At 46.6% G+C, this 21,417-nt stretch overlaps 1 non-coding gene across 1 annotated transcript; it reads right to left on the bottom strand.

Annotated features, from left to right (window-relative positions):
* Positions 1-18,718: 18,718 nt before the first annotated feature.
* On the bottom strand, positions 18,719-18,855 carry LOC126514937 (small nucleolar RNA SNORA70). The gene has a single exon (XR_007595714.1). It is a non-coding gene; the product is annotated as a small nucleolar RNA SNORA70 (small nucleolar RNA).
* Between the last annotated feature and the right edge of the window lie 2,562 nt (positions 18,856-21,417).

Raw genomic sequence — 21,417 nt, 5'->3', positions numbered from 1 at the left:
TGACCACACAGGTTCTTCCAGCATTGCTTGTAATTAAAGGTCAAGGGTTAGCCCAGTGTCTCCCGTGTCCCCTTCTGTGCTGTAAGATCACCCTGTAGCCCTTGGGTGTGTGTATGTGTGTGTACAGGTGCTTGTGTCTATGTGGCTGCACATACGTGTGCATGTGTGTAGAGGTCAGGAGACAGCCTTGTTTTCGTTCCTCAGGCACATCTATTATTATTATTAATTATTATTTTGAGGTAGGATTTCTCACTGGCCCGTAGAGGAGGCTGGATGACCAGCAAACCATCAAACCTTGGCTTTTCATTTTTCCACTTCTCTCGCACTGAGACAAGATGAGTACATGCCACCGTACACAGTCGTCTTTAAAAACATGGGATTTGGGGTCAAACTCAGGCCCTTATGCTTTCCTGCTGCCGCTCCACCCAGATTTCCTTTCCTTTTCATGCCAGCCCCTGACCCAGATGTGACCCACTGGCCGTGGGACCTTCGCCAACCATCCTCCTTGATCGAATCCCACTTTTATCCTTTTAGCCCGTGACATAGATACGACCCACTGCCTGCCAAGACCCTCGCCAACTCTCCTGCTTGACTTAATCCCATTTTTAGCCTTCCTTCCTGCTTCTGGCTGGGTTGGTCACTCGTGTTCTCAAGCACCTGAACCATATCCCCTCACGGCCTAGGGCACCTGGGGTTGAAGGTGGGCTCCTATGTGGGCCTCTGGGTAATCTGATTTGAGACTCTTGGAGTCTCTGCTCTTGAGTTGTTTGAACCTTTGAACTCCCCCACTCTTTCCTCAGTGACTTATCTCAAGCTTCTCATTTGGGGGCTTCACAGTTGTTTCCAAGCTGCTGGTGAAATGTCACAGTCATGTGGTCGCACCTGGGGGACGTTAGATCTGTTCTCTCTATCTTGCGCTTCAGTTTCCTGTCTCTTCATTTTTTCCACCCTCCTTCTTCCCCCTCCACCCCCCGCCCAGCCCTTCAAGGGTCCACTCAAGCCAGGAGCCACAGGGTGTTATGATTTATACAGTTGCTCCAGGGAAGCCACCCTCCACCACGTGCCCGTCACAGACCGTGACAACGTTGGGACTGGAGGAATTCGGTTCCTGGTTCCCAGGCTCCAACATCATCCCCATTAACATAAACCTTAAGGTAGATGTGGTGGGGGTGGGTAGCTAATAGTTGGCCCTGCAGAAAGAGGTGCAACCCTGGCATTGAGGAACTTCAGAAAGAATGTTGTGGAAAGGGGGCTTGGAGCGCATGGAGAACAACATCCTGACGGGATGGACCGTAAACTGCGTACTCACCTAAGGCTTCCATTCCTGGAGACAAAGGCTGCCTTCCTCTTCCATGTCTTCCTCCACAAGGGTCAGGACAAGAACAGGGCCCGCCTGGTTCTCCTGCAGTATCTCGGGTGTTATGCTCTGATGTGAAGTCTCCCCCCAAGGGTCATTCATCGAAGACTTTAGCCTGAGCATGCTATTAGGAGTTTATCTATGGAGTTCTCCTTTGATGAGTTCATGATTAAATAGGAAGTAGACCAAGTCAGAGTTTGTGGCTCACTGGGATCAAGCCTTTCTTGTCCCTGGCTTCCTTCCTCCCTCCCTCCCTCCCTCTCTCCCTCCCTCCCTCCCTCCCTCCCTCCCTCCCTCCCTCCCTTCCCCCCTCTCCTCTGTGTGTCTCTTTCTAGCTGCCGTGAAGTAAGTAGCTTTGGTCTGCCACACCCTTTCACCATAAAGTACCGCTTTACCACAGGTCCAGAAACAATGGCACCGGCAACCATAGTTGACATCTCCGAGACTGTGAGCCCAAAACAAGTAAGTCCTTTCTCCACTGAAGTCGTTTGCTCAAGTACTTTGCCACAACCCTGAGAACCAACATACCTTCATCTCCATATTCTTTTTATCATAAAATTGGAACTCTGAAGCTGGACATGATCATGCATATCCATGTAGAGCCCGAGGTCCTCAGAAGACTGAGTCGGAGGACCAGTTGAGTCTGGGGGTTCTAGACCATCCTGGTCAAAATAGTGAGACCCTGTCTCCCTCTCTCCCATACCCATATGTAAACCAAAACTCCATACCTATTAAACGATAACATTCTAATTTTCCCTCTCCTTAGCTCTTTATATACTTACTGATATTTGTGTTTCTTCTTTGGAGAAATGTTTATTAAGTTTTTTGTTTGCGGTTTAATCATTTTTATTGTAGTTATTATTTTAGATACCAATATTTTATTGGAAAAATGTTTTTGAAAATTTTTTAATAATTAAAAATTTTAATTAATAATTTATTTAATGTGCATGGATGCCTTTTCCCTTCCCCTGGCAGGAGTGAAGATATCCTTTGTCTACACAAATAATTGCAAAACTGGTCCTCAAGAACCTGGAATTTCCCCAGGAATCTCATGCTGGAAGAAGGAACAGCCTGGAGCTTGTGTCAGCCAGAGGAGGGTCTGGCCTCCAAGTGCTGCTCACATCTAGAGAACTAAATGTGTCAGATGGGAAAGGCCAGTCAAAATCTCTGTGGGGTCAGGGTTGCTAACCGCGCGTCCCTGAGATGGGACACTTATCTCGAATCATCAGGTGAGCCCAATGTCATCGTACGGGTTTCTCTCTCCTCCCTCATTTATTTTGAGACAGTGTTTCTCTGTGTAGCCCTGGTTGTCTTTGAGCTCACTTCATCAGCCAGGCTGACCTCAAATCCAGACTTTACCTGCCCTTCCTCTCTACTGCTGGGATTAGAGTCTCGCTGGATGTGTCTCAATGGTTTCTATATGGAAATAGCAGAGCGAAGGAGGTGGTCGCCAGAGGATTCAGCCCAACATTGCTGATTTGGAAGATGAAACATGAGATCTGTGAGCCTCAGGATGTCCAGGAAAAAGAAGCAGTCGCCACCCAGTGACCCCAACTGGAACGAGCCAAGAGAAACCCATTTTGTCCTGTTTCGCCACGCTGGGGACTGAAGTCAGGGGCTCACATATGCTAGGCAAGTATTCTACCTCTGAGCTGCATCCCTAGCTTGATGCCTGGTTTTGACTTCTGTCTTAGAGAACCTGAAGGCAGGTACTGAAGCCGAGGTCATAGAGGAAGACTGCTCACTGGCTTGCTCCTCAGGGCTTGCTCAGCCTGCTTATTTATACAACCTAGAACTGCCTTCCTAGGGGTGGCACTGCCCACAGTAGGTTGGAGCCTTCTACATCAATTAGCAATCAAGAAAATGCCCCGCAGACATGGCCACAGACCAATATAATCTGACGGAGGCACCCTCTTCTCAGGTAAGTCGAATTGAAAACCAACATTATCCCTCACAATGGCAGAGTTCTTATCTAACATGTTCGAAGCACTGGGCTCCATTCAGAGCTCTGACCCCAGAAATTAGGAAGCAGGCAAGCAGTTCGGTGAGGGTGCTTTTCTCATCTGAGCTGATCATTAAAACCAATACCTACACTCAGAGCCAAATCTACTAATCACATTATAAAAAGTATTGTAGTAAGAGTTTTAAAATATAACGAAATCCACTGAAACTCATTGCTCTTACTAAATATATTAGTATTAATGTTTTCTCAAGTTGTACAAAATGTTGTTATATATTAATATTTTAGTGACAACAAAGAGATCTTTTATATTGCAAACAAGCAAATGTTTTATTGTTACTGTTTTTCTCACAGTTACCTCATCTTTATGTTTTTGAATTGTGAACATGTAATTTTGTCTCACTTTTTAAGATCTCTATGTATTTGTACAGAATCTGTACTTGAATATGTAAATTTGTGAGTATAGTTTAATAAAATGTATAATAAAAATGTATAATTGGAGCTATGTGTGAAAATTATCTTGTAAATGCTACATAAGACCAAAAATGTTCAAAAAAATCAAGCTGGAACTAATTGAAGACTGCCCCGGCTGGTTCCCACAGTGTTGGAAGGTCTTTGCAGTCCTCTGGGGAGAGACACCGTCGATGGCATTGCCCAGAGATGACTACTGAATGCCACGCTACTGACCTGCCTGACAGGGTATTGTCCGCTGCTCTAAAGCGGCGTGAAGGTTATGGGGCCAACCAACCATTTTCTGATTGATTTGAGGCCTATTCCACAAGAGACAATTCATGCCTGGTGTGACAAACGGATCGGGAGGTCACAGGCCTGACGGGACAGCCTGCCACTGTTTCGCTGAACGGACATGTTGTCAAGCTGCCCTCTGACCTACAAATTTATACCCATTAATCAGTGCTTGCCTTAGTTTGCTTTCTATTGCTGTGATGGGACAATGACCAAAAGCGACTTGGGAATAAGCAGCAAACCTTTATTTTCCATAGTACTCGACATTTCTTTCTGCTTTTAGTTGCAATTTTTTTTAAAGATAGGATGATAGACATCTACCCCCACGCTCAGTTTATAAAGTGCTGAATATCAAACCTAGCATTGAGGGCTTTCTAGGGAGCAATCTATTATGTCGTCATACTTCATTTGTATTTTAATAAATAAAGCTTGCCTGGAGATCAGATAAAACAGCCCCACTGGTCAGCCTTACAGACCAGGCAGTGATAACAAACACGTTTAATCTCAGTAGCTACAATAGTTTGCCACAGAAACCGGGTGGTGCACGCCTTTAATCCCAAATGGTGCACGCCTTTAATCCCAGCCCTAGAGAGGACTACAGAATGGGAGGAGACAGCTCCCAGGCTCAGGCTCATTCTGAGATTCCTGGAGGCAGGATCGCCATTTCAGACTGGGGTCGAGTTAAGAGTCAGTGGCTGGCTAGTTTGCTTTCCCGACCTTCAAGTTGAAGCCCAGCTTCTCTCTCTGAGTTTTTGTTAATTGTGCTTCACCACTAACCGAGCTACATATGTCTCCTGTGCCCCTTTCGTTTCGGAGAGCGGAACCCTGATGTGCAAGAACGCGGTGCAGCATTTCAGGATGTTTCTTGTGGGAGTTAAAGTCACCTCTTCTGGGGGCTGTCTTTGTGGTTTTCTCTCTCGCTTTCTGTCTTAGGGCCTGTTGCAAACACTCGGGATTGCGTGCAATGCACGGTTTAGAGAGTTAATGCTGATGTGAAGTGAAGCTAATTTATGAAATCAGACATCACGTGAATTAAAGGTTTTAGTCTGTCCGGAAAGAGTAAGAGCAGGAAAGCAAATCCTCAAAGATGCCAGGCAAGGGATGAGAGAAAGACGCGGCTGTCAAGTGAGCAGTCTTGAGCTGGATCTGAGGAGTGGTCCTGGAGCCCGGAAGCCTCTGTGTTGGGAGATCCTGGGGTTGGCAGTGAGGTTGACTTTCAGAACTGGATAGGTGAGTATTGCAAATGCTTCTACATCTTCCATGACCTAAATCATCTCTGCCATGTCCAAGAGCCCCCAAATTGAGTTTCATCTGCCTGGGAATATCTGCACCACGTGGATTATTAGACCAACCGAGGGTAACAGCATAAGTGAACTACCTTCCCTTGTTTGGGTACTCAATAGATACGTCTGCCTTCTTCCCCATCATTGGCGCCTGATATCGCAAGTCCCAAGCATGGGGTTGAAGGAACAGCAATTAACCTGGAAACTGACCAATGGCGTATGACGAGACAGAGGTGGCTCACTGAGGTGAACACACTACAGAATGCAGCACTGTTGTGGAATATTATTTTAACTATGTGGAGCTGTGCTACATTTGTTTATGCTCCATTTGTTTGATTATGTAGAGATGTGTTGCTGCTTCACCTTGCCCGCCTAAGGCACCTGATTGGTCTAATAAAGAGCGGAATGGCCAATAGCTAGGCAGAGATGGGACAGGCAGGGCTGGCAGAGAGAATAAGTAGGAGGAGAAATCAAGGCTCAAGAGGAAAACAGGAGAGAAGGAGAGAACGAGGGAGAAAGAGAGGAACACGCCAGGGGCCAGAAGCCAGGCAGTCAGACGTGGAGACAGCAGGAAAGTAAGAAAAAAGAAAGAAAGAGAGAGAGAGAGAGAGAGAGAGAGAGAGAGAGAGAGAGAGAGAGAGGGTGGGAGGGAGGGAGGGGAAAGAAGGAAGGGAGGAAAAAAGCCCCAAGGCAAAACACAAGAAGAGAAACAGATAATTGAAGTTATAAGAGCTAATGGGACAAGCATAAGATAAGGCCAAGCTTTCAGAACTAAGGAGAAGCCTCTGGGTCGTGATTTGGGAGCTGGTTGTTGGCCCCAGCCCGAGAAGAAGCCTGGCTCGCAGCACTCAGGCCCCATGTATTGCTCTCTTGATTCCTCACAATGTGGAAAGGGGTTTGAAGGAGGGGTACTGCTCTCCTTCACAGGGCTTCAGGGGCTCCCGACTTTCTCCTGTGTCTGAGTGACTCCTCTTGCTGACAGATGACTGTAGGCAACGCATGGCAGATCTAACCAGCCTCCACACGCACACACCTGATGCTCTCTGACAGTGAAGCTCTAGGAGACCTACCACACGCCTCTACGTCCCTCTCTGGCCTCTGAGTGTCCTCTGAATGAGTTCACTCCCTGGGGTGGAACTGCAAAGAGCCGGGCTGCGCAGCCAAAGCCAGGTGGGTAGGACTTCAGGAATGTTATAAATGAGATTCAAACAGGCGAACTGGCCGTGGCAGGATGCTTATGACCGACAGTGTAAACCAGCAATGCAACGCATGAGATGCTACCCACAGCAGGAGCCAGCTGTTAAACACTGACCCTTCTGCTCCAGCTCCCAGCTGGCACGGATGAGAACTGATGGCTGCTCCTCTTCAATGTTTGGATCCGAGAGAGTATTCCTTCCTGTCTGGACAGCAGACCGCCCCTGGATGATTTGCGCATGCGTGTGAAACTCCCGTCTGAGCAACGGAGGATCCTCGATTGGCAGAACTGGACGAGATAAGGCCAAACATTCATAACTAATAAGAAATCTCTGTGTCATGATTTGAGAGCTGGTTAGTAGCCCAAAAGGTGGTTCACCCTCTTATTTACAGTATCTGAACCACGGACTATGTTTAAAATATGCATAATGGTCATCATTTTAACTATTTCTAAATGTATATTTACTATAGTCACTTACTTGCTTACTTATTTATTTTTATTTAGACAGGATCTCACTATGTAGCCCTGGATGGCTTGGAACTCACCATGTAGACCAGGGCTGGCCTTGAACTAACAGAGCTCCTCTTGCTTCTGTATGCCAAGTGCTGGGAGTAAAGGTACGGGTCGCCACTCCAGAGAGCACATTGTGTACTTCAATCAAGTCAGTGTGTGGAGACTGGGTTCCTGTCCAGTCCTCCTCCAAGAATGGAGTGGGCAGACAGCAATAAGAGTTACTGTATTGTCCGTCCCTATAGAGAGTTCGGGGTGGACAACTTTAAATGGGGTAAAACAAGTTAAAGCCGATCGCAACATGGGATACTTTAGTGATGCTAGGTCCCAGGCTAGCACCCTGGAAGTATTACATACAAAGGTTTTGAAGGTGCCGGGTGCCCATCAAGAGCCACCCTGGTGGAGTAAGTCTGTAGTTCTGAGGAGTTTGTAGTCTGATGTCTGTGGTCTGGAAACCGCTGCAGGAATTCCCATCATCTGCCAAAGCCTGGAGTCCAGGAGGCAGAGGCAGGAATGAGGTCCAGAGGCTGGCTTTCTCAAGCTAAGGGCTTTCTCATTTGAACTCTGACTCATTTTGTGTTCTGAAGCTCAGATTTATAGAGGACCCCGATAGGCTGAATGTGGGCATGAAAATAGGGTGAAAAATAGAACCAATCATGGAAGATGTGGTCAAATCTGATAAAGGAGGGAGAATCTGAGCCCCCCCAAAGTTGCTAACAGTTCATGATTAGGTGTGATAGTCTGTTTCTGCTGACATTGTCCCCATCAGTTCTGGTGGTCCCCGAGGAACTGCTACCTTTTGCCTGCTTTCTTTAGCAGGGCGTGCTTTGTGGCTCCTCCTGTGCTATGGGTTACTAGCTGTGAGCTTCCTGGGATGTCAGGAAGCTCTGTACTCGGGTCCCCACGAGTCCTAAGAAAACCACAGATCAGTAAATAGACATGTAAGAAAAGCAGAAAGCTTAGAGACATCAAGGGAAAGAACATGCCGGGACTGTGAGATGGTTTCGCTGGTAAGGGCATTTGTAGGACACCCATGATGACCTGAGTTTGAGCCCCAGGATCCATGGTAGAAGACGAAGTCCACTTCCAAACATTGTGCTCACATATCACACACACACACACACACACAAAATAATAAAACTGTAATAAAATTTAAAAGATCAAAAGCCCGTGGCTTGAGAGGCCATAAACCCTAGGGCAGCCTGCTGCATGTTGTCAAACTGCTGAATAGTTATGATTATACCCATGGAATGGGTTGCCGCTGCTCTCAACCTTGGCCCTAGAAGCTTCTTTTGGCAGTGGGCAGCAGTTAATGCAGATTTGGGAGTGGCCAGAGTGTAGAGAATGAGTGAGCGTGTAGAGTTCAGCCCTACATGAGACAGTTAAATGGCCTCTCCCCAGAGGCTCAGGGAGCATCGGAGGAGGAGACAGAAGAACGTAAGAGCTGGAGGATAGGGTGGAGGCTATGAAACAGTGTGCTCTGGACATAGTGAGGTGTCTTGGTAACTGCTCTGCTGTGAAGAGACACCATGGCCAAGGCAGCAGTGGGAGTTTGAATGTCCTTGGCTCTCATAACCTCACAAGGAGCAGCACTATTAGGAGGTGTGGCTTTGCTGGAGAGGGTGTGGTCTTGTTGGAGGAAGTATGTCACTGTTGGGGTGGGCTTTGAGGTCTCCTTTGCTCAAACATTGTTCACTTCCTGTTGTCTGTGGATCAAGATGTAGGAATTTCGGCTCCTTCTCCAGCACCGTGATGATAATGGACTGAACCTCTAAAAATGTAAGCCACCCTTACATTAAATATTTTTCCTGGGCTTGGTGTGGGCTTTTGAAACCCCAAAGCCCACCTCTACTGACACACTTCCTTCAACAAGGCCGCAACTCCTCCAACAAGGCCATAATCTTTCTAATCCTTCTCAAACAGTTCCACTCCCTAGTGACTGAGCACTCTATGGGGCCGTTCTCAATCAAAGCACCACACATGGTCTTTACACCCATATACTCTGCATGAGGCCACACCTATAAACCTAGTCACCATTCCAGTAGACAGTACTAACTGGACTCAGTGGGATTTTAAAAAAAAAGAGAGAAAAGAAAAGACATGAAAGTGTGTGTCTCAGAAAGTATAGGAGTAGAAAGATGTAGTTGGGGTGGATATGATCAAATATGTTGTACATGTTATTAAACTTTCAAAGAATTAAAAAAGACGTCCTTTAAAAAATTTAAAGAGTTATTTATTTTATTTGTACGAAGGTTTGGCCTGCATCTGTGTTTGTGCACTACATGCGTGCCTGAAGTGCTTGGATCCAGAAGAGAGTGTTTCTCCCCTGGAATTGAGTTATAGATGGTTGCGAGCTGCCATAGAAATGCTGAGAACCAGCTGGGCAGGAGTGGCTGCACACACCTTTAATCCCAGCATTGGGAAGGCAGAGGAAGGCAGACCTCTGAGTTTGAGGCCAGCCTGATCTATAGAGAGAGTTCCATAACAGTCAGGGCTACAAAGAGAATCCCTGTCTTGAAAAACCAAGAACCAAGAACCAAAACTAACCAACCAAACAAAAACAAAACAAAAACAAAACAAAAAACAAGACAAACAAGCAAAACCAATAACAGAAAAGTCTTCTCTTTTATTGGTCTTGTGTCTCAGTCTGCCAGGCAGAGTTTCTGCCAGGGGGGGTTCAAGGAACCAGCACACTTGTGCTCTTTTTATCATGAATGATACACAGTATACGCTCCTCTAGATTCCTTTTTAAATCCAATTCTATGTCCCACACTTCAATTCACTTTATACCCACAACTACTACTTTGTCAGAGGAGACTGGTCTCTGTAGAAATCTTTCTTTCTTTCTTTCTTTCTTTCTTTCTTTCTTTCTTTCTTTCTTTCTTTCTTTCTTTCTTCCTCTTTCTTCCTTCCTCCCCCTCCAGCCCCCCTCTTCTCTCACTCTCTATCTCTTTTTTGAGATAGGGTCCTATGTAGCCTGACTGGCTTCAAACCTGCTATGAACCTAGCTTTGAACTCCTAACCCTAGGCCTCCACTTGCCAAGTGCTGGGTATTGTTGGGTGTCACCTGACCAGCTCTGTGTAGAGGTTCTGAAGGTGCTCGCATATTCGGGAACACTGAGGCTTCTCAACCTTTCTCCACTGCACACGGTGTTCCATAAACACGCTGTTTCCCTGTACACTCGGGGGTGTGTCTGCAATGAAAACCAGGCACAGGACTTGCTGAATCATAGGCTGCGCATCTCTCTGGACAGATACTGGCAAGTTGCCTCCCAAAGTGGCTGTACCAGTTCCCATTCCTACCATCTGGACAATGACAGAACTCAGTGTCCCCCAACTTTGCATACTAAAAATAGTTTCTGGCAGCTTCATTGCCCATTCTTATGATGGGGAGGCTGTTTGTGGCTCCTTTGTCATGACTGGTATCTTTCTGTCCTTGGGTCACCGTAAGTATCCTGAGGACCACTCTGGGTCTTCCGCCACAAAAGTCCTGTCCTGATGCAGGGAGCAGGGCCCTCTGTCAGTCATGTGGATGGATGCCTTCTGGTGTCTGCCATCTGCCCCGAGTCTGCAACAAGCCTCTGCTGGGCAATGGACTTTTCCTTTTTCTCTCATAGCAAGCACAAGAGGCTTCAGCCCTGCCTGGTGGGTGCATTCCTTACCTCACTTGTTAGGTGACAGTTGGGACTTGGATGGTCCCAGACTCGTACTTCAGTCTTGATACCTTTCTTAAGACTGTACCAGCTTCCAGTTCAGGTGGAAGGGCTTTTTTGTGCATTCTGATTTTCTTATTGAGATTAAATGAGTGTGAGTGTATGTGTGTGTGTGTGTGTGTGTGTGTATATATATATATATATATATGTATTGCAGAGTGCATATGTGTGTGTGGTGTGCATGTGTTTATGTATGTGGTATGTGTGTATGTGTGTATGGTATATGTATGTGTGTGGTATGTATGTTTGTGTATGTGTGGTGTATGTGTATGTGTGTGTGTGTATGTGTGTAGGAAGGGAGCCTAGGGCCTTGCATTTGCTAGGCAAATGGTCCGAGGATACAGCTTACAAACAGAGACTTACCTTACATGCTGTAGGCCCTGGGTTCAGTCTCAGAATGTTATTCCTTTTTATGCATGGATAATATTCCATTATGTGGATACTTATCTTTGTTTACCCATAATACTATCAAAGGGCTGGGGCTATAGGCCAGTGGCAGAATGCTTTCTTCATGTCCTGGTTTGCTTTCTGTTGCTGAGATAAACACAATGACCAAAAGCGACTTGAGGTGGACAGGGGAGCCAAGGGAGGAACGCCAGGCAGGAACAGCAACAAAGGCCTGGAACAATACTGCTCATTGGCTTGCTTCCCATGGCTAGTTCAGCTACCTTTCTAATCCCGCCCAGCCCCACCTGCACAGGCCTGCCACCTCCTACAGAGGGCTGGGCCCTTCTACATCAGTTAGCAGGTAAGAAAATGTCCCGAGCTCACCAACTCCAGACTGACAGCTGGGGAACCCGCATAAGACTGAACTAGGCCCTCTGAGTGAGGGTGACAGTTGTGTGGCTTGGGCAGTTTGTGGGGCCACTAGCAGGGGGACCAGTATTTACCCCTAGTGCCTGAGCTGACTCTTTGGAGCCCATTCCCTTTGGAGGGATGCCTTGCTCAGCCTAGCTACAGGGGGATGGACCTTGGTCCTGCCTCAAGTGATGCTACAGATTTTGTTGACTCCCCATAGGAGGCCTCACCCTGAGGAGTGGATGGGGTGGGGTGGGGTGGGGAGAAGATGGGGGGAGTGGGAGGACAGGAGGGAGAGAGAACTGGGATTGGTATTTAAAATAAGATTGTTTTAGAAATAAAATAAAATATCATAAGTGGAAGAAGAAAAGAAAGAGAAAAGGAAAATGTCCCATAGGCAGGCCCACAGGCCAAATGGATGGACGCAATTCTCAGTTGAGAGTCCTTTCCCTACATACGTCCAGGTTCATGTAAGCTGACAAAAACAAACCATAACAGCTAGCATACATGGGGTCCCATGTTCAAACCCTGTACTGCCAAGCAGAAACGTTTAAAGAAGGAAGCCATGATGCTGTGAACATTCATTCATGCACAGTTTTTGTGTGAGCTTGTTTCTCACTCTCATGTTAGTCTCTACCCACTAACAGAATCGCTGACTCATAAGTTATGTGAGTCACTTTTTCTATTGCCAAGATCAAACACTTATCAAAAGCAACTTAAGGGAGGAAGGTGGCCAGCCACTCTGTGCTGTCAGGAGGCAGAAGCAGGTGGGTTCTGTGCCCTTTTATTAAGTCCAGGACCCCGACCCATGGGGTGGTGCCACCCACATTCAGGGAAGGTCTCCCTACCTGTATTTACTACTTTTCTATTGCTGTGATAAAATACCATAACCAAGGCAACTTACAGACAGAAGGATAAATTGGGGCCTATGGTTCCAAAGGGTTGGGGTTCATAAGGGCAGAGACAGTATGGCAGCAGGCAGCAGACACGGCAGCCAGAGGTAGAAGCTGAGAACCAAGGACTCACATCATGAAATGCAATCAGGAAGTAAGGGGAAAGTACTGGAAATGGTTAAACCTCAAAGCCTGCCCCCAAACCCTGACATACTTCCTTTAGCAAGGCCACACCTCTTAGTCCTCTGCAAATAGCACCACCTACTGGAGATCAGGTATTCCAACACCTAAGTCCATGGGGGACCTTCCCATTTAAACCACCACACTACCTCAGTTAATCCGATCTAAAGTCCTCTCAAGAACGTGCTCAGAGAGTTTTCTCTTAAGGGAATTCTAGATCTTATCAGGTTCCGTTACAAGTCCACCCCTTGACGAAATGACACCAAGACATTGCATTTAAGCCAGAACCTTCCATCTTCATCCATATAATCACAAAGCCATTTTACAAGATAAATTAAATTAATCAATAACTGTCCCCATAGTCTGTAAGAGTCCCAACATTTTTCAAAAGTCCAAAGTCTGTTCTCTGAACTGTGAGTGCCTATGCGATAAAAAGATTACAAGCTTCCAGTATACATGGCACAGAACAAATAGTCCTCTTCAAAAGGAGGAATGGGGACATAGTGTGGAATAATCAGACCAAGGCAAGACTGAAGCTCAGCATGGCAGACACCAAGGGTTCATGGGGCTCCAGATAGCTTGGGTTGCCTCCTCTCTCGGTCCAGTGCTGTCTGAAGCACTCACTGCCTCTTGATCCAGCCCCTCCTCATGTCTATGTAATCTTCCTGATATGAACAAAGATATTCTAAAGAGACTGACGCTTTCCCCTCTCTCTAGCTATCGAACTATAAATAATGGCTCCCCAAGAAACTGGAATTTTCCATCAATCTCATGCCTGAGAAGGAAGGCTGGTACCAGCCAGAGGAAGAATGCGTTTCTGGGAAAGAGATTTCACACAGTTCTGACAACTCGTTAGATGGCCCTGCAGGGGAGATTGGAGACCATGATTTGTTAGTGATAGATGGGACATCTTGAGCAGGACCTCGCTTCTCTACTTCAACCCGGACCTCACGTCAGGACCACAGAAATAGACTTGACTGTACCTGGAACTCTTTGTTCTTCTTCCTAATGTGGCCACACCTGATGTGGGATGCCCCTCTGTATGCTGTGAATATGTTTTATTATCATTGGTTAGTAAAGAAACTTATTTGGTCGGTGGCAGAATAGAGCCAGGTGGGAAATCCAAGGAAAGATAAAGGGAAAAGGAAGATGGAGTCAGGGTGATGCCAGCTGCTGCCAGAGAAGCAAGCAAGATGTAAGAGCTAGTTAATAAGAAGCCTGAGTTAATAGGCCAAACAGTTTGTAATTACTATTAAGCCTCAGAGTGGTTATTCAGGAACTGTCGGGCAGGAAAGAAACCTCCAGTTACACACACCAAATCAATCACCCTTTCCTGCCTTTCACTACGACTTTGCCCATTGAGGATGAATGGCCGGCCTGGGTTGTTAGGGCTGTTATGACTCAGGCTCTCATTAGCCACAGCCGGAGAAAAGACATTTTGGGTACTGTCACGTTTAACTGGTCACTGGTGTGTGGGTTCACGCGGGTCCGAGAAATGAAGACGCGGAGACACATGAGAATAAACTTCACCTCTGCGGCTGCAGGGGACTCAGTTTCTGTGAACTAAAGCACTGTCCCTTCGCCTCAAGGCAGCTTTATTTTTTCCTGTACTTACACTTGAGCTAGTAGATTTCCATATCTCCAAACAAACTGATGGAAGCTTCCAACAGTACAATGCCAGGTGCAAATACCTGATTTGTGAGGTACCACGGTTTTCTGGGTTTCCTCTAACCCGAGTTTTGCACAGGCTTTGTATCCTTGGGAAACTCACTTAGGACAGCGAAGGGTTTTTATAACACAAAGGAAGGCTCGGGGGCTGTGTGAAAACTCCAAGTCAGGCCAGGTATAACCCTGCGTGGTATCATGGCTACTGGAGGTTTTGCTTGCTATCCCTCTGGTGCCAGGTCAGGGGGACATTATACCACAGGGAATCAGCCACTTGACCCCAGACAGAGAAGAAACGTGAACTAGTCCCACAGAGTTTCTGGAACCATCACATTTCGGGGATTTTCTGTACCTTCCCACATCATTCACTATCAGTTTCTCTTCTCTCTATTTGGTAAAGCGCAGACACAGGCGCTCGGATTTTCTTTGGGATTCTTGAGTAACTTTGACCTTTGGTGAGCCTCTCCCTGGTAGTATCTTCTTGTAGTTTTGGGTCTCCTTTGAGCTGTTTTGGTTTTGTGCCATTTCAGCAACGCTCTGGTGACTGGCTTTGTCTTCGGCAGTTCTCTATTGCTGAGGTTTGGCTGAGGTATTTGTGCTACTGTGCTCTGTGTATGACTGTCCTTGTTATTTTGACAGCTCTTTTGAGCAAGTTAGGAGTCCTGTTGAACTATCCGGGCACTTACCATGTTACAGGGAATTGAAGTCTGTTGGTCTTTTGGGGCTCTGCTCTGTTGAACCATTTGAGGCATAAAATAAGGGTATTGCCATCTCTATTGTGATTTGTGTAGCTATGGAAACAATGAATCTGTAGCATCCCTATTTTCCCTAGGGAGGAGAATTCAAGTTGACTTACTTTTTGTAAACTTAGGATAGTAAATTAATTTGTAAGGAGCAAAAATTAATTTTCTACTAAAACTTCTGAAAACAGTTGAGCTGAAAAACTCTGGTCACTTCAGTTTTAAGTTTTTAAAAAGAATTTTTATTCGTCTGTGTGTGTGTGTGTGTGTGTGTGTGTGTGTGTATGTGTGTGTGTGATGGGGGTATGGGTGCCCATGGAGTTCAGAAGACAGCATTGGAACCCCTGAAACTGAAGACACAGACCTTGGGTCCTCTGAAAGAGCAGCAAGTACTGTTAATCAGTAAGCCACTTCTCCAGCCTCTTGGATATTTTTAAACTCATTAAACACTAAAATACTATTTTTGGCATACTTAATTTGAAATGTATGCATGTGTGTTCATGAATACAAAAGTTTAAGAATGATTTGAGGGCTCTATTAACACACATAGTGAAAAGTCTTGTGTAGGCGAACTTTTCTGTCTCACCAGCTTCTCTCCAAATAACCACACAGAGACTTATTATTAATTATAAATTCTTGGCTGCTAGCTTAGACTTATTACTAACTAGCTCTTACAATGTAAATTAACACATATTTCTTATCTGCCCTCTGCCACATGGTGGCGCCTTCTTTCAGCACAGCATGCTCATCTTCCTTCTCTCCAGGTCTCCGTGTGACCCCTGAAATTCTTTCCTCTCTTCTTCCCAGCATCCTCTTGTTATGCTCAAAGTCTGGAACCCCAAAATACCACCAAGAGACAGAACACATAGGATCCCTGATTGGTCTCTCCTGGCAGGGTAAGGTGTTATCCATTTCTGATTGGCCTCTTCCTGTGGGGCGTAGAATTCTTGGTTCCAGTGGCTAGGGCTAAGGTCAAGGGAAGGTCAGGGGCAGCCGAGTTGCTTACTGGGTGGGGCTGCTCAGGTCTTTGTGCTACGGCTGCAGTTCTGCTGAGACCTGGGTCTCTCACTCTTAGTCTGGTTCTCTGCCTAACCTTATCCTGCCTAGCTGTGGGCCTGTCAGCTTCTTTATTAAGCCAGTCACAGTGACATATGTTCACACCGTGTAAAGGAATATTCCACAGTCTTGGGTTTGGGATCTAAGGGGACACTGAGACAAGGGGCTCAAGAGCACCCTGAGACAGACTGTCTTATAGGGTTGGAGGTTTGTGAGAAGACCTGTGACTGCCACAGGGGGCCAACAGGGCAAGAGCTCTGAGGAGAATTCAGGCCCCAGTGCCAGACAGATGGCATGGAGGGGGTGAGGTGGGCCACTCTGAGGAGCAGGCAGGCCCAGGTGGAAGGAATGGAGGCTTCTTTTAGTTTTCTCAGGAAGGGAGGAGGTTCCATGTCATGTGCTTGGTGAGTCCTCCATGGCCTGTTTCTGCAAACAGGCTGTCTCTTGCTTCCTGGACAGCCGGGGGTAGAGAGGGAGTTCGCATTTGAGAAAAGAATGGAAGACTTTGAAGGTATGGAGAAAGTAGGAAGGAGGAGGCCCGGTTAGTTAACGTGTTACTACCACACGGGTGTCACAGGCAGCCGCCGACAGCTCGGAGTCTGTCAGCCTGAGGTGAGGGTGCAGAATCAGCTCTCTGTGAGCTGTAAACAGGCATGGCCTGAGGAGTGTCCACTCTGAGTGCTAACACAGAAGGACCGAGCTTCTGTCTCTTCTTTCACTCTTCCTTTGCAAATAATAATAATTAAATACAGAAATTTAATAGTGAACTGTAATATCTGGGATTAAGAGCAAAGAACCAAAACCCAAACCTGGTTAGCTGAAGTCTCTGACTCCGTCAGTGTTGGGAAAGAGTAAGCGGCACATGAACAAACTAAAGTCACTCCGCAAGGCAGTTTTCTTAGTTTTGCAAAAGGTGCGCGGTAACCCAAACCAGACAAGCAAGCACACCAGGGTGAGAGCGGGTGGCAACTGTGTCTTTTTCATTGGTAGGGAAGGGTGTGACAGTCCGACACCCTCAAATGTTAGTTCTGGAAACTGAGGCTAAGAAAATCGTTACAGAATGTTCAAGATGTATAACTAACATCTTACTTAAAAAAATGTTTTTCTGAAGCTCAAGGAGAATTTTATTAATAGTTTAAAAGGAAAAACTCCAGAGCAAGCGAAGTGCAAATCTTGGTCAGAGCCTAGAGGAGGGAGACAGGAAAGCAAAGAACACACCGTGTGGTCTGAGGTAAGCGGCATGGAGGTTGGCCGCATGGCAGACAGGCAGACAGCCACGTGGCAGACAAGTGGCTAAATGACCACATGTCAGGGAGGGGACTTTAGAGGAGGAATAAGGAGCCCAAGTACCAGAAAAAGCTACGGAGGCTCTGGCAGCATCTTAAAGAAAGAGACAGGAGAAAGGAAATGGCAGAATGGTAGGTAGTCAGATCCGCCAGTGCCTGGTACGGCTGAAAGAATGCTGTCGTTCAGACGCAGAGATGACCGCATTGTCCAAGAGTCCTGAGAGGTTCTGAAAGTCTTCCTTCCAGGTAAGCTTAAGACAGACATTCAAAAGATAATTGACCTGTATGCCCAGATGCTTTCAAATGATTTCTGGGCCTTGTCCATATGAAATATCCATATGTTTTGTCAACATTCAATGAACTAACTTTGCTGCTGGGATAATTAATGATGATTTTTGGCTTTTTTGGGGGGAAATACTATTATGAGACTGTGCATTTTAACATCAATTTTTTGTGTATGTACATTTTATTTTATTTTTTAGACTGCATGTAAGATTTATTTCTGAAGAGGGGATAGGAGAGCACCGTGGAAACCCCATAACGTGGGACCTGCCACTTGTCCTGGAGACCATGATTGGGGATCTATTTGACCCCACAGCTATCAGAAATAAGCCACTTCTCAGCGGCCATGTCTCCAGAGTCACCCATATAAAGCCCAGTGAAGTCCCGCTTCTTTGAGATGTGGATCATCTGGCAGCCAGGGAACTGGAACTTGGCTTACGCAGAGCCTCAATCATACGTCCTTACTCTACTCCCTGATGTAGGTGGACGTGATGACCCAGCCAGTGTGAACCGTGGCCAGTGTGAACCGTAGCCACTGTGCCCTGCGGCCTCCCAAAGGCCCCATGCATACCTGATGTGGGAGTGTCATATATCAATCTGTTGATTTCATTGGTTAAGCAATAAAGTAACTCCTTGGCCCTGATAGGTTAAAACATAGGTGGGAGGAGTAAACAGAATAGGATGCTGGGAGGAAGAGGAAGTGAGCTCAGACTCTGCTCTGCTCCCAGAGAGACTTGACAGCTCTGCTCTCTGGAGCAGAGACGCCATGCTTCGCTCTCCCAGGCAGCTCTGACCCAGGATGGACATAGGCTAGAATCTTCCCGGTAAGCGCACCTTGGGGTGCTTACACACATTATTAGAAATGGGCTAAATTAATAGGTGAGAATTAGCCTAGAAGAGGATAGATAGAAATGGGCCAAGCAGTCTTTAAATGAATACAGTTTGTGTGTTGTTATTTTGGGCATGAGCTAGCAGGTGGCTCTTATTTCAACACATACCTGTCCGGAGCCTAGACGGGGACAACATTGAGATCAGAGACTTGAATAATTGCCAGAAAATTGTCTCCAAGATCCCTTTGGGCAACCCACACAGTCAACAGGCTGCATACACCACCAATGAGGTTGCTGTTGGCAACCACTGAGTACCAGGCTCCCATGGGAAAGTGTATATACAAGTTTCTGTATTTTCCTAAGATAATTGCTTATGCTTCTTGCTATTTTTCAGGACTTTGACTACTTGGAAAACAAGGTCAGGGTTGGTTTATGTATCTGTGTGTGTTAAAGGTTTTTAAATGGCCACTTTAGGACTGGGGAGATGGCTCAGTGATTAAGAGCACTTACTGCTTCTGCTCTCCATTTAACCTAAACCTCAAAAACAAAAAATTAAAAAGAGGGCTGGCAAGATTGCTCAGTGGGTAAAGGTGCTTGTTCCCAAGCTGATAATTTGAGATGGATACTGGGGACCCACAGGGTAGAAGGAGAAAACCAGTTCCTGCAAGATGTCCTCTGCCCTCCACATGCATTCTTGCATGCATGCATGCTGTGTGTGTGTGTGTGTGTGTGTGTGTGTGAGAGAGAGAGAGAGAGAGAGAGAGAGAGAGAGAGAGAGAGACTAATAAACAAATACAATTTAAAAAGCAACAAGTCGACACCTCCTGTCAGGACTGTGAAGACAGACTTGAGGAGTCACTGGACCTCTTTGATCTTCCAGTGGCCCCATTGACTAAACCTGATATTCTGCTTACCTGTTTAATTGTCCTGCTGAACAGGCAGCCAGTCCAGATCGTTAAGTTTGCAGAGCTCAGGCTCTGACCCTCAAAACTCCGGTAACGTCACAGCCCTCGTCAGCAGGTGTCTTCTAGTGCGGGCACACTCAACATCCTGTGGTCTCAGGCAGCATAGGCTCTGCCTTTACATTTCACCTGACGTCCTCTCAGCCTGCTAGCTGGGACTCTAACTCTGAAACAGATTACTTGTCCATAGTGGCTCTCTGGGAGCCTTGGTGCAAGCCTCTACCATTCCTTTATTCTGGCAGGTGCCACGGCTGCCAGGCAGTATTGTGCCAAGTTCTGCTGCCAGCTCAAGGTGTAGCCTGGCCTGGTCAGACCACTGTGTCCACCGGCTTCTGTGTAGCCCTGGGAAGACAGTTCCCTACGGGGTCATTCTGGGACAGGGAACTTCCGCTGCATAGGTTAGGCTTTCACTACTCAGATGAGTTTTCACAAGGTGGAGCCTTCAAAGGGTGGCACCTTTTCTCCTGTGCTCCATAGTACAAGGGTCCTCTCTCTTTCCCTCTCTCCCAGCCGCTTACTGGGTAAGTGCAGTAAGCAGTAACCACGACACAGTCTGAATGCTATCCTGTTTTGAAATTTCTATTTCTTTTGAATTCTGCTTCTCTCACGTTCTCAAGTCATAGGAAGATTAGAGACGGATTCTTCGCCACAGTCACAATGCAACAACAGACTACGGCTGAGTTTCTAACAAAGTCCCTGTCCCCCTCCGAAAGCTGGTGCGTGGGACCTCCATTGTCTGGATTGATTTTGGCACTCTGGTCTCCTAAATGCCCACCAAGATGGCACATTAAAGCCAGTTTCCAATAATCTAGAGGTTTCTAGTTTGAAGCCTCAAATGCTTCCATGTTCTTCTGGCAAATTTGTTCCAAAGCAAAAATTTGAACCAGGCAGTCGGGTTTATCACAGCGATCGTCCACCTCCCCCTACCCCACGCTGAGACAGGGCTTCTCTGTGTAGCCTGGCTGTCTTGGAACTCCCTCTGTATACGAGGCTGACCTCAAACTCACAGAGATCCACCTGCCTCTGCCTCCTGAGTGCTGGGATCAAAGGCGTGCACCACCACCGCCTGGTGTTATTGGTGTTATTTGTCCTTTATATTACTGAGTAATAAGAAGTTTTTTTTCTCCTTAATGTATTCCAGGTACTAAACCCTTATTGGGTATTCAACTTAGGAGTGCCTTCTGGACTGGTGAGATGGCTCAGCACAAACCTAATAAGCAGATGTCAGTCACTGGCCCATGTGAAAATGTCTGATTTATGTGCACATCTGTAACCCCAGCACTCCTGTGGGTGAGACAGCAGGACAGATGGAAGAATTGCTGGAGACTCACAGCCAGCTGCCGGGAGCACACAGAGTAACAGAAACGAAAGATACGACTGTGACAAGGAGGAAAGAGGGAATCAACTCTCAAAATTGTTCTCTGGGGCTGGAGGGTCGGATGGCTCAGCAGTCAAGAGCGCCGGCTGCTCTTGCAGAGGACCACGGTTCAGTTCTCAGCACCTGCAAGAGGTGACTCACAATCACCTGTGACTCCAGTGCCAAGGGATCCAATGCCCTCTTACGGCCTCTATGGGCATTGCATGCATGTGGGGCACATACTATAAGTAGACTCACACTGATACACACAAATAAAAATAAATTTAGTTTGGATGCTCACCTTACTAGACCTGGATGGAGGTGGGTGGTCCTCAGACTTCCCACAGGGCAGGGAACCCTGATTGCTCTTTGGACTGACGAGGGAGGGGGACTTGATTGGGAGAGGGGGAGGGAAAGGGGAGGCGGCGGGGGGGGAAGAGACAGAACTCTTTAATAAATAAATAAAGAAAAAAATAAATAAATTAAAAAAATAAATAAAAATAAATTTTAAAGCCAGGAGGTGGTGGCTCATGCCTGTAATCCCAACACTTGAGAAGCAGAGACAGGCGAATCTCCCTGAGTTTGAGGACACCCTGGTCTACAGAG

This window comes from Alexandromys fortis, unplaced genomic scaffold, assembly GCF_014885135.2.
Source record: "Alexandromys fortis isolate MF-2015 unplaced genomic scaffold, M_Fortis_MF-2015_v1.1 scaffold_150, whole genome shotgun sequence".
NCBI lineage: Eukaryota > Metazoa > Chordata > Mammalia > Rodentia > Cricetidae > Alexandromys > Alexandromys fortis.
This window is presented reverse-complemented; position numbering and strand designations above follow the sequence as displayed.